Below are 13,206 nucleotides of genomic sequence, written 5' to 3'. Positions count from 1 at the left end.
CAGTGCACTGAAGGGGATTTAGCGGCATTCCTGGCCTCTACCCACAAGACGCTAATAGCATTCAATATAGTTATGACAATCAAAAATGTCCCCAGACATTACCAAATGTCTCCTGAGGGGTGGGGGCAAAACTGCCCTGGTTAAGAATCACTGAGCCACTGTAAAATGACAAGCACTTATGAAAGGCACAAAACTGATTAAACCATGGTACCGTCCCAGAGCTATTTAAAAAAAAGACGATGCCACCTTCACCCTTCCTTGCAATGAACCAAAAGCAACCCATCATACTCAAAATTCTAAGTTTCTTATGGAAATATAGTCATTAAATATTAACACTAGGTACATAAGAGTAACACAATACAGCAGAAACTCCAAAATTTTCAATGGAAAACTAATGGAAAATTATTCCTTTGCAAAATACAGAATCATGTTCCAAAATAAACTGTATTCAATAATATACCTACTAATTTGGGTATGATAGAAAATAGTCATTTTCCTATTTAAAATATTATCATTGGAACATTTAAGATGTCATAAGACTAAGCATAATTCATTCTTGATGCATTCAGGGATTATTAAATTTATGGCTTATTCAAGATTTCTCTTTTCCTTCTTCCTCTCATTCACTGCTCGTTAGCCATTCCACTTCGTTCAAGTACACCCAACTGAGAAAGGTCAAGGTAAATGGGAGGATCCACAGTTTAAACAGGTCACCTCTGCTCTTCATCAGAAGATCAGACAAAGAATGTAGTACAGAACACCAAGTAAAACCCGGGTTATGCCTTAAAATTTCACTTCTCCCCAACCCCACTACTCAAGTGATACAAAGCTGACTACAACGCTGTATTGAAAATGATGGATGGGCGGACCATACAATCAACATGATCATTTGTGAAAGTAATAGTGGCAGACAATGAGCTATGCAAGTTTTGAGGAACAAAAACAACCTTGGGACATGCTCATCATTATTATTTAGATAAGCAGGGCCTCCCTAGCGTCACTGGAATCACTCACTGTTAGGCTGCCACAATCCCATCTCCGAAAAAACTGCAAGTAGAGAGGAGGCGGAAAATAGTGAAGGGGAGGCAATGAACAAAAAGGGTCAAGAGTTCCAGATATACATGCAGGCTCTGATCTCAGGCAAGAGAATGAACCTCTCCTGGACAGAGTTTCTTCATCTGTAAACTGAAGACATCAGACCAAGTACCTTCCAGTGCTAAAGATAATGCCACCCATTAAAGCCCTAATCTTCCTACTGCTCTGGACTAGAGGTAGGACCCAACTGTGCAAAGGCAGGGTACAGAAGGCTCTCGACTGTTAATAATTCTGTGCCAATCTTGCATGGCTCTAAGGCCAATGTCCAATAAAATCTAAGCCTCACAAAGGAGTCTCCTTTTTTTATTTTTAATATTTTATTTATTTGCTTGAGAGAGAGTGAGAGAGCATGAGAGAGAGAGAGAGAGCTCAGAGGGAGAAGGAGAAGCAGACTCCCTGAGCAGAGAGCCCGATGAGGGGGCTCGATCCCAGGACCCTGGGATCATGACCAAAAGCCGAAGGCAGATGCTTAACCGACTGAGCCACCCAGGCACCCCAGGAATCTCTTATTTTTAATCTCAAAGAGATAAACCATACCACATTTATTTCAGAGAGAAGTACGGTGCCCAGAATGAGCACAAATGTTTTAAGTCATAATTTCCCAACTCCTGAGACAACCAATAGATTCTGCTTTCCTCTTAAAAGAGAAGAGCACTGTTTCTAAAGTTTAAAATCAATACAGACCAGGTGACCTGGTCACCCTTCATTGGCCTCTAGTGCCTCTTGTCTCTCCCTCACCGTCTGGTTTCTGTTTTTGCCATAGAGGAACCAATTTGTCGTACGTTCTTCGGCACCTTCCCATTTCGTGATTTACAAATGTCTTAACTGCCATTTTAAGTAAAGCATTTACACTGTACCTAGCACACGGAATACTCCATCAATGCGGAACCATTCTGATTATCAGACAGGTAGGTTTGTATCTCAAACCAGAGCAAAGGCTGCGTGAAAGCTGGAGCTGTCTTATTCTTGTTAGGTTTCCCTTTCAATGCCGAGGCACAGCTACGATAAATGTAACTCACACAGTAACTCACACACACGCTCTCCCCAAAGCACCTTTTTTTTTTTTTTTAAAGATTTTATTTATTTATTCGACAGAGATAGAGACAGCCAGCGAGAGAGGGAACACAAGCAGGGGGAGTGGGAGAGGAAGAAGCAGGCTCATAGCAGAAGAGCCTGATGTGGGGCTCGATCCCAGACCGCCGGGATCACGCCCTGAGCCGAAGGCAGACGCTTAACCGCTGTGCCACCCAGGCGCCCCCCCAAAGCACCTTTTTAAACTCTTTCACTGGGTCGTGAAAAACCAACTTATCACAGTGCCTCTAGTACACGCTTTCAGAGTCCACACTGTTCAGGGATAAAAAGCACAGAGGAAACACGCAGAGTTGGTACCTAATACTTGAGCCCTCCCCACCCTTTAGTAATATTGTCAACAACACAGCGCGGTGCGCGCATCTTAACAGAACGGAGTGGGGGCAGGAGTGAAGGACAAATGCATGGTTCCGCTAGACTAGCACCGAGGCAATGGCAGAGTGAGGCATGTAACTAGATTCACCTTCCCAAGTATAAATACATCAATCTTAATAGAAAAGAGGGACGTAAAAAAAATTAGTCCTGCGGTAGGCAAATCAAAAAGCAAAAGTTATTTGTAACCTTTAGGTCACCTCAACCTTTCTGCTCCATCTCTGAGTACAGGAAAGCTAGGATTTGATTTACATCATAAATTCAGCGATAGACTCAGATTGCCTTTTCTGTGTGAGGAAACAATGCCTACAGTCACCATGCATTTTCATGTATGCAGCTGTGACCCCGGCACTTTCAGAAGCACAGCATAGCACTTACTACATCAAATATGCATTTTAAAAGCATTTCTCTACCTGCTCTGAATTTTGATTTGAAAGTGCTGGTTAGAAGCCAAAAAGGGATTAAAAAAAAAAAAAAGCCCCGATGATTTTAAGATTAAAAAAAAAGGCATAACAAAAATTTAAGATTCCACAATGAATATTACTACAAAGAAGAAAAATTACCCACAATAATTGTGAATTATCCTGTTGTGTTTTTAAGACACACGTATTTTTCCTTTCCACATAAGCTGCCAGGAAAAGAAGACTTTTGGAGCAAGAAGTATTTCAATTTGGACATTTTGACAAATTTTGACTAATTTGACTATTTTCCTTGGGTCCGTAAGGCAGATAGGGAAAGTGTAAGATTTCTTTGAAAACACAGTTCATATTACAATTGATTCTGCCCTCATACTGAACGTTTTGCAGGATCCCTATACTGAGAGGCAGGGTTTTGACGCAAAGGTGTGTGCCAATGTGAGAAGTTTAAAACTATTCTATGTAGAAGGGCTGTAGGGAAACAAATACTTAGGGTTCCAAAACTTCTATTATTAAGTCACCTGCCACGAGTGCAATATATATATATATAAATAAAAATAAAATTGAATTAAATTTAAAAACAGGAAACAAGATAAATAGGCTCATAAGGCCAAAATGACATTTTACGTCCTTAAAGACACTGATCATCAAATTACCACAGCAATTTTTAAATTAAACATCCACCTTTAGAAGAACTTAAAAGCACTTTCTAGGGGCAATCGCGTAACTGGAAGACCGTACAATACGTGTAGCTTATTCTTTAGGTCTGATTATAAATCCCAAGTGTAAACCCCAGGTGATTAGAACCATAAACTGTGAACAAAGACTTCCCTGGGTGGGAAAAAGGAGAGAAAAGAGGAAATGAAAACAGAAGCAAAACATGCAGTTCAACAGAAAGCATCAAACTGCAAAGGGCCAGATGGCCCTTAGAAAGTAACGGCTATGCTTCCCCTGCTACTGCCCTTGCTTGTGTCTTAATATTAACTCTGCTGGGCTTTCTCCGGGTCAGATCTGACGCTGATAATCCCTTCTTACTCGTATTCACTTTCATGATTTTCCTATAAGGATGTCCCTTTATCCATTAAAGCAAGAATACACAAGCCCTCTGAAATGATACACAAAATTTTGAGGACGTGTGTGTGTGTGTGTGTGTGTGTGTGTATACATTTTCTAAGGAAGGACCAAAACTTTTATGAGATTCTCAAAGACGTTTCTTGACCATCTCCCCTCCAAAAACCAGTAAATACCAGTGAATTAAAGCAGAGGTGAGGTGATTACTGTAATTCAGTCTTGTTAAACTCCCGCTTTCAAAAAAAACTACAAAGTACAATCTCCCCCCCAAAAAAGGTTATATATGATGTTCCCGAAAATGGTAGTTCCCCAAGTACTGAAGTTTTTGTAACTCCAGCAAAATTAAATATATTCATGTATTCTACCAGTTCCAATCCCTTATGGCAGCTTGACTGTGTAGTACAGATGATTTAATAATGGTGTCATGCTTATTTTATGCTAAATAAAACCAAACATCTACATCTCAGGGGATCCTTTAAGATAATATATTCAATTACTGAAATAATCAGCTCCCCCAAAAGCAAAACGCTCACTTTGACCCCCCCCAAAAAAGCTAGACAGTCAAGTTTTTAAAGAATTACAGGATTCCAAGCAACCTCATTAAGAAAAAGTAAACGTAATATGGAAATTTGCATAGAAATGAAAAACAATAGCTACTCTTAAAAATTTTTTTTAAGGTTTTAAGTTTTTATTTAAATTCTAGTTAATACATAGGGTAATATTAGTTTCAGGACAATTTAGTGATTCATCACTTGCATATAACAATTACTCTTAGAGACTAAGTTTATTTCCATAACTTACAAATTTACCTCCAAAAATAAATGTAAAAAGCAAAAACAGCAAAAATTCACTGGACTTGGTAAGCATACAAAAAGGTTACAGAATAAACAAAATGTGGTATGTCCATGCAATGGAATATTATTCAGCCATAAAAGGGAATGAGGTTCTGCTCATGCTACAGCACAGATGAACCTTGAAAACATTATGCTAGGTGGGAAAAGAAAGACATAAAAGGCCATGTATTGCAGGAATTCCATTTACATAAAATGTCCAGAAGAAGCAAATCCACATACAAAAAGTAGTGTTTTCCACAGCTTGGGAGTAAGAGATACTAGGGAATGACCGTTAATGGGGCTTCTTTTAGGGGTGATGAAAATGTTCTAGAATTAGACAGTGATAATGGTTAGACAACTTTGTGGATATCATACTGAACTGTATGGCTTTAAAAGGTGACTTTTATGGCATATAAATTATATCTCCAAAAAAATGCATTAAAAAATATTTCAGGGGTGCCTGGCTGCCTCAGTTAGTGGAGCATGTGATGCTTGATCTTGGGTTCATGGGTTCGAACCCCATGTAGGGCACAGAGATTACTTAAATAAATAAAACATAAAAAAATTTCAAATTTAATTCAGCCACATACTATCTTAAATTTAGTTAACCTCGTCTCGATTTTAGAAAAATCCACGTGTATCATGTGAAGTACAACATCAACAGAATCAAAATAACTTGAATTTCCCTTACAAAGGAAGTGAGTTCAAATCAGAATCTCATTTATTACCTCAATACACCTGGTTGATTACACCCATTTCTTTTTTAAGATTTTATTCATTTACTTGAAAGAGAAAGAGAGAAAGTACACAAGCAGGGGGAGCAGAGAGGGAGAGGCAGAAGCAGACTCCCCGCTGTGCAGGGAGCCTGTTGGGGGACTCTCGATCCCAGGACCCCAGGATCATAACCTGAGCCGAAGGCAGACACTTAACCAACTGAGCCACCCAGGCGCCCTAATTACGCCCATTTTTAAAGATGCAGATGTGGGAGGAAAGAAAGTTGCATCTTTTTCTAATCACTATGAAACACCGTGATGTTGTTTGGTTATTTTAGCCATTCATCCAGTGATTCTCAAACCTATTTCCCCATCAGAATCCCTCGAGACTTTTAAAAAAATATACAGGTTCTAGGTACCCACAGTGGCTGACACCCAAGCTTTCTAAATCGGACTCTATAGAGGCAGGGCTTCAGAATCTATAGATTAAGTGCATTTCCAAGGATTCCCACCATTTCCACCTCTCCATTGCCACTAGCAAATCTGAAAAGAGTGGTACGCTAGGCAAACCACCATTTTGAAATCATCACAGTGAAAATTAGTTGGGCGGTTGGGGGCGTAATGAGGAGCAGGTGTTTGCATGGTTCCAAGAGCCTTCTCCACAGATTGCTTATTAGTTACAAGAGAAAAATGATTAACTCTATAGTAAAGAAACCAGACATCACCCCTGACTGGGTAACCAATATTAAGATCACCACGGAGGGGTGCCTGGCTGGCTCAGTCAGTAGAGCATGTGACGCTTGATCCTGGGGCTGTGAGTTTGAGCCCCACGATGGGGATAGAGTTTATTTAAAAAAATTTTTTTTTAAATTAAAACTCCCAGTGAGGGATGAGATGGACATCAGTGCCTCCAGGTGTGATATCCAGAGAAGGATATGGCATCACTTTTATAGATTTCCAAAACGTCAATGCCATGAAAGACAAAGAAAGGGAGATTGTTCCAGACTTTAAAAGACTAAAAAGATAGGACAGCTAAAGGTAACATGTGATCCTAAATTAGATCCTACACACTAAAAATAAAAAGGAAAAAAGTATAAAACGACACTATGACAAAACTGGAATATGGACTATAGATCGCTATATCAATGTTAAATTTTCTCAGTATTATAACTGCTCCCTGATTATATGAGAATACCCTTGTTCTTAGAAAATACACACTACTGAATACATAAAATCTCACACATGTTTTTTAAGAATTATATAGAATAGACAGAATGATAAAGCAAATATGGCTAAGTATTAAACTCATGAATCAGGGTAAATGGTATATGGGCGGCTTTCGTACTATTCTGACAATCTTTCTGGAACTTTGAAATTATTTCAAAATAATAAGTTAAAAAGATAGACCTTCAAAGCTCCCCAGGACTCTTTACCTCCCAAAGTGTTCGCCATGGTCTTGTGTATTCTAGGCCACGCCCCTCTCCCCGGGCCTCTGGCTCAGCCTCTCCCTCCCCTTGAACGCTCAGCTCCAGGCGCTCGGCCTCCTGCGCTTGCTCCCGCGCACCCGCTCTCTCTCACAGCAGTGGGGACACACCTGCTTCCACCTAGATCCGCAGCACCCTTCCTGTGCTCTTCCCATGGCTGACTCCCGTCTCATTCTTCAAAACGGGCAGAAGAGAAAATGCAGAGGGAATTTAATGCTGAGAAAAAGCCAGTTATCAAAATCAAAACTGGGGCTCCATTTTGATGTGCACAGCCACAAACTGGTCTTAGTGCACTGCACGTCAGTCTTCTTGGGACCCTCTTGTTCTTCTATGTGATAGACCTAAGGGAGGAATGTGTTTGCCTTAAGAAGTAAGTGGAAAAGAGCAATATGAATTACAAAGTAACTCAGCCTTCGGGACACACATCTTTATGTTCTTAAAATTAACTCTCCAGGGACGCCTGGGTGGCTCAGTCGTTTGGCTGTCTGCCTTGAGCTCGGGTCAGGATCCCGGGCTCCCTGCTCTGCGGGGGACAGGGGGGCTTGCTTCTCCCTCTCCCTGCCGCTCCCCCTGCTTCTGCTCTCTGTCAAATGAATAAATAAAATCTTTTCTTAAAAAAATTAACTCTCTAAATCAACTACATAACACTGTCCGAAGAGATGGACGAATACACAGAGCGTGTGTAACTAATCGGAGCAGGGCAGAACCACCCATTACCCTTGGCCTCATCCCCCATTCAGAGCACACCATCTGCCAAAAGCATTTAATATTCCCTAATTTCAGAAAGTACAGCTTGGTGCTGATCAGACCAAACCTTTCCACAAATAAGATTCTTAACATTTGCTATGTGTGCCTGTCAGCCACTGTCTGGCACATCAGAACGGTATGAATTCTGGAACAAGCAGTCTCTGCTCATGAATTCACAGCTATTTCCTCACTTCAGCAAAGGGAAGAGAGATCTTGAAAAGATTGCCATAGTATGAATATGCAGAGGAAAAACGAAAGGCAGAAGCACATGATAAAATTTCGGGGAGGGGGGTGGCCTATTACAAAGCAACTAAGAAAATGAACCTCAATAATTAATGAATTGTAAAAACATAGTTTATTTATTCTTCCTCAAAATTGAAATACCCGGATCTGCTCTCTGCCGTGCTTCCTCTAGGGTCAGTATTCAAGAATGTCTAAGTAACTTAAATATAAGTAACAAAAATGGAGTTCAAGCTAAGCAAGAGAAAATCCAGACCAAACAAAAGGGGGAGAAGAAAGAAAAGCCTAACTGAAGGATACATTAGTAGCAGTTTTTAAAAGGCAGGATGGGGGGGAGGGGCACCTGGCTGGCTTGGTCGGTAGAGCGGGTGACTCTTGATCTTGGGGTCGTGAGTTCAAGCCCCACATTGCGTGTAGAGATTACAAAAAAATAAATAAACTTTAAAAAAAGGCAATTATTATAAAAATTGTTCACAGGCAGAAAAGCACGTCTAAGATTTGAAAACTGTTAAATGCCTAAAACAGGGGTCACAACGTTGTTGCCCTTGGATTGCATCCTGTGAACAGAGGTGTTTGGTCTGCCTACCCTGTATTTTTAAAAGTCTGAATTGTTTTCCAGCATTCGGTGGTCAGGAGATTTCATATAAAATGTTATTAATACTGAAAGATCTGAAGGTCTAGCAACAATGAACCCCTATTGCCTCATTTCAACAATCCGCCAGCAGTTCTCCCTGCTACCAGCACCCTGGAAACCATCTAGGAAGCTTTGAAAAACCACCAGTGCCTGAGGCTAACCCTCCAGTCCTTCCAGGGAAAGCCCAGGCCCCCTACATTTAAAAGCCGCTCAAGGCGCCAGGGTGGTTCAGTCGTTGGGCATCTGCCTCCGCCTCAGGTCTTGAACCCAGGGTCCTGCGATCATCGAGCCCCCTGTGGGGCTTCCTGGTCATGGGGGAATCTCTTCTCCTTCTGCCCCTCCGCTTCCCACCCCCGCTTGTGCTCTCTCTCTCAAATAAATAAAATCTTTAAAAAATAAGAATAAAATAAAAGCCCCTCAAAAGCTCTACCGTGCAACCGGAGTCGGGACTCACGCACCTGGAGTTTCACGCATAGCATATGCTAAGTATAAATGTGCTGTATTCTTCCAGCTAACCCCATCCTAAAAACCATCAGAGTTAAAGCCACATTTAAACATCCCCATTCAATCTTAAGTCACAAAACTAAAGAAGGGTCCAGGTAAGCAATATGAACTTTATCAGCCATACACACTCTAGTCTAATGTATCTCAAAGCACGGTCAGTAGACTACCTGTGCATCTAAAGTTCGTTAAAATGCAGGTTTCCAGTCATGTTCCAGACGTCCATATCAAAAACTCTGAGCAAGAGCTCCTGCTGCACTGTAAACACTGAAAACCAGTGTTGCTTTTTTAAGAGAGTTGCTGAGGGCTCTCTTCCCCTCCTACTCCAAACAAGCATCTACCATCTGACCACGAAGAACACTCACTTGCTGGGGCCACAGAATGATTTCTTTGAATAGAGCAATAAGGTTTAAATCTCTTACATGCTCTCTTGCATTTGTACTTGGCTTGCCCTCACTAGACAGCTTTTCCTTTAAAATGCTCTTTGGTTCTGATCCTGGCCTCTCTATTTTCCATGGCAGACGTGGTTTGATGAACTTGGTGCCTTGGTGCTGAGAAGGAAACAGGCTTTTTGCCCCCCAACAGGGAAGAGAGACAAGGAGACAGGATTAAGCCACTCAATATCCCCCCTGGTGTACCCCCGAGGGGCTCCTTGCAGCTTGTATATGGTACCTTTAAGCTCCCACAGCCTCAAGCAATATTTCTCAATTGCGAACCACAAATGACCTATATCCAGATCACTGAGCAGCTGGGTAAACATGCTGATTCCTAAGTCTCGTGCAAAACGGACAGAAAAAGAATTTCCAGCCAGGGCTTGAAAAGCTGCACTGTTAACCAGCTCGCCGGGTGCTTCTTTGGCATACAAAGTTTGAGAACCACTGCGCTCTAGGTTCAACAAAGAGAACACCCTCTCTAGAGCTCCTTCCGTGAAATTCACAGGAACCAGGGCAAGCCACTGGCTCACACTTCCGGTCCTCACGGCTCCCCCCCTTCGTTTCCATACTGGCATAACCGACACAATTCAGCACCAACCCATTTAAAATAACCACGTATTCTGTCCCGCTAGAATGCAAATTAATCAGGTCTTAGGACAAGAACAAGTGAAAAATGCACAAACTCCAAAACTGTGTATGCTAGCCGAGTCCTTACTACCGTAAAAAAACACAGATAAGTCTCATTCCCAGACAGCTTCCAATTATCTGTCCTAGTACTTCCATTTGAAATGAATCTTCCAGCATAACCAGGGAACACCTCTCTGGAGTTCTGGGCTTCTCGTAACCCTGTTATGCTTTCATACACAGCTCATCAGTTGCCTCTCCAAAGCTGGAGGATATCGTAACCAACATGGGGCAAAGAAGGCTCTAAAACAGCATGACAATTTTATGCTTGACTCAGGTAATCATAGCTCTCTTGAGGGGAGTCTGCTCTTCAGGCGCACCTCGCCTCTGTTCCCGCCATCCACAATCCCCCCTGGAGGAACTTGAGGCTCTTACACACTCGATTACACTCTACTGATTTATAGTGCCAAGCAGCCATTCACATAAGGGCTCTCCATAAACATTACGGATTATGCCAACTCCGGTGACTGATTCTGGACCTCTCGATGTGCTGCCACTCTAAAGACACACCTTATGTATCCAGTACAATTTCAGCTCCTCAAACTGGGTTCCCTATCCACACCTTGCACCCACTGTCTTTTAAAGAACCAACTAGCAGAGAAAATGAATTATAAAGCAGGAAAACAGGTGAAACGCGACAGACAACTGAGGTCCGGCACTCACACACGGTAAGGCCAATACCAGTGTGAAGGGGAGAATAACTCTAACCCTTCTGTTGGTAGAAAATTCCCTTTTACCATCATCTAAACCAGAGCTTCTTAAACCTTAAGGTGCCTAGGGCTTACCTGCGAAATCTAACTGGAATGCGGGTGCTGATACAGGTAGTCTGAGATGGAGGGCTCTCTCCTAACAGGCTCCCAGGTACCACTAACGCCGTCGCACAGCTCTGCTACCCACAATGCAGTGGGCTAAAGAAGCATCAGCATCACCTGGGAGCTTGTTACTGGAGAATCCTGAGCCCACCCTGGCCCTAAAGAAAGAGAATCTTCTGTTCAACAAGGTCCCAGGCGATTAGCATTCACATCAGTGCAGCTGACATGAAATCTTGTACTCAGGGTGGATCAGAATCACTTGGGATGGCTTGTTTTTCAGCACACCCAGGTGGTTCTAATAAGCGGCCAGCGTTGTGAACCACTGAATTAAAGACCCCCCCACTGGGAGGACGGAAATATGGAGTGACTGCTAATGGATGAGGAATTTGGGGGGATGTGAAAATGTCCTAAAATTATGGCAATGGTTGCATGAATATACAAAAAAAACCCAACCAAACAACAACAACAAAAAACCCCACTGAACTGTATACTTTAAATGGGTCAATCCTGTGGTATGTGAATTATATCTCAATAAAACTGTTATATAAAAATTTAAAACTTTAATGGCTTTCCTATTTTAAAATAAATAACTCCCACTGAACAACAATAAAATGGAATTCTTTTCTCTCTCTTTAAGATTTTATTTATTTATTTTTAGAGAGAGAGAGTGAGTGAACATAAAAGCAAGGGGAGGGGCAGAATGTGGGGAGAGAATCTTAAGCAAACTCCATGCTGAGCTGAGCTCCAGGTGGAGCTCGATCTCAGGACCCTGGGATCATGACCTGAGCCGAAACCCAGAGTCGGACACTTCATCAACTTAGCCACCCAGGTGCCCCTGGAATTATCTTCTATCGTGGAACTCTGGCCCAAGAGTTTGAAATTCTTAAAAACAAAACAAAACAGGGGCGCCTGGGTGGCATAGCGGTTAAGCGTCTGCCTTCGGCTCAGGGCGTGATTCCAGCGTTATGGGATCGAGCCCCACATCAGGCTCCTCTGCTGGGAGCCTGTTTCTTCCTCTCCCACTCCCCCTGCCTGTGTTCCCTCTCTCGCTGGCTGTCTCCTTCAAATAAATAAACAAAATCTTTAAAAAACAAAACAAAACAAAACACAGATATTTATATGACTCATCAAAAAATATTAAGATCTGCTCATCTTCTTCTTAGGTTCAATTCTGATAAAGGCAATGGATGAAAGAGAAACCTGAAATGAAAACCTTGTTATGTCATACAGCACCACAATATATAAGGAAAAACAAAAAGGGGAGAAAAGCATATTTAACATTTTGGAAAAGTTTGCTCTATACACCCCAAGTTTCCAGGGTATTTTCAAAAAAATAATTTTCCTTTTGCTTACCAATTTGAAAATAAATTAACTTATGAATTTACTACTAATAATGAATTAACTAACTCAATGTACTACATTCTTCCAAATTTTCTGTATGTTTGAAGGTATTCAAAAATATGTTAGGAAAAAAATACATAAAATGAAAATCTGCCCTTGTTAAAAAATTAGCTTAAACTCTCAGTAATGTACTCAATAAAAAAGATGATAAATAGGGGACACCTGGGTGGCTCAGTCAGTTAAGCGGCTGCCTTCGGCTCAGGTCATGATCCCAGAGTCCTGGGATCCAGCCCCGAATCAGGCTCCCTGCTCAGTGGAGAGTCTACTTCTCCTTCTCCCTCTGCCCCTACCCCCTGCTCATGTATTCTCTCTCTGTCTCTCTCTCAATGAATAAAACCTTTTATTTTTTTTTAAAGATTTTATCTATTTATCTGAGAGAGAGAGAGCGAGAGTGCACAAGCAGGGGGAGTGGCAGAGGGAGAAGCAGACTCCCCGCTGAGCAGGGAGCCCGACACTTGGGGCTCGATCCCAGGACTCTACAACATATACTAGTTACAGGGCATCTTCTGGGGCACTCTGCTCACTAAGTAGGAGCCCCCCTCTTAAGAACTGGCTTTCTGGGACCTTCAAGGCAATGGTTAGGGTCACCTTCACAAGTAAGTATGATCCTTCCCTCGTCCAAACTCAATAAAATCCAATGCATTTCACTATTATTGTTGTTCTGTGTATTTAATTTTAAC

General features: G+C 41.8%; 1 protein-coding gene across 5 annotated transcripts in view; it reads right to left on the bottom strand.

Annotated features, from left to right (window-relative positions):
• FOCAD (focadhesin) overlaps nt 1–13,206 on the bottom strand; it is a 297,831-nt gene that overhangs the window by 225,988 nt on the left and 58,637 nt on the right. The window lies entirely within an intron of this gene.

Source organism: Ursus arctos, unplaced genomic scaffold, assembly GCF_023065955.2.
Source record: "Ursus arctos isolate Adak ecotype North America unplaced genomic scaffold, UrsArc2.0 scaffold_18, whole genome shotgun sequence".
Lineage (NCBI taxonomy): Eukaryota > Metazoa > Chordata > Mammalia > Carnivora > Ursidae > Ursus > Ursus arctos.
Note: the sequence above shows the minus strand (reverse complement) of the source record. Positions and strands in the feature narration are given on the sequence as shown.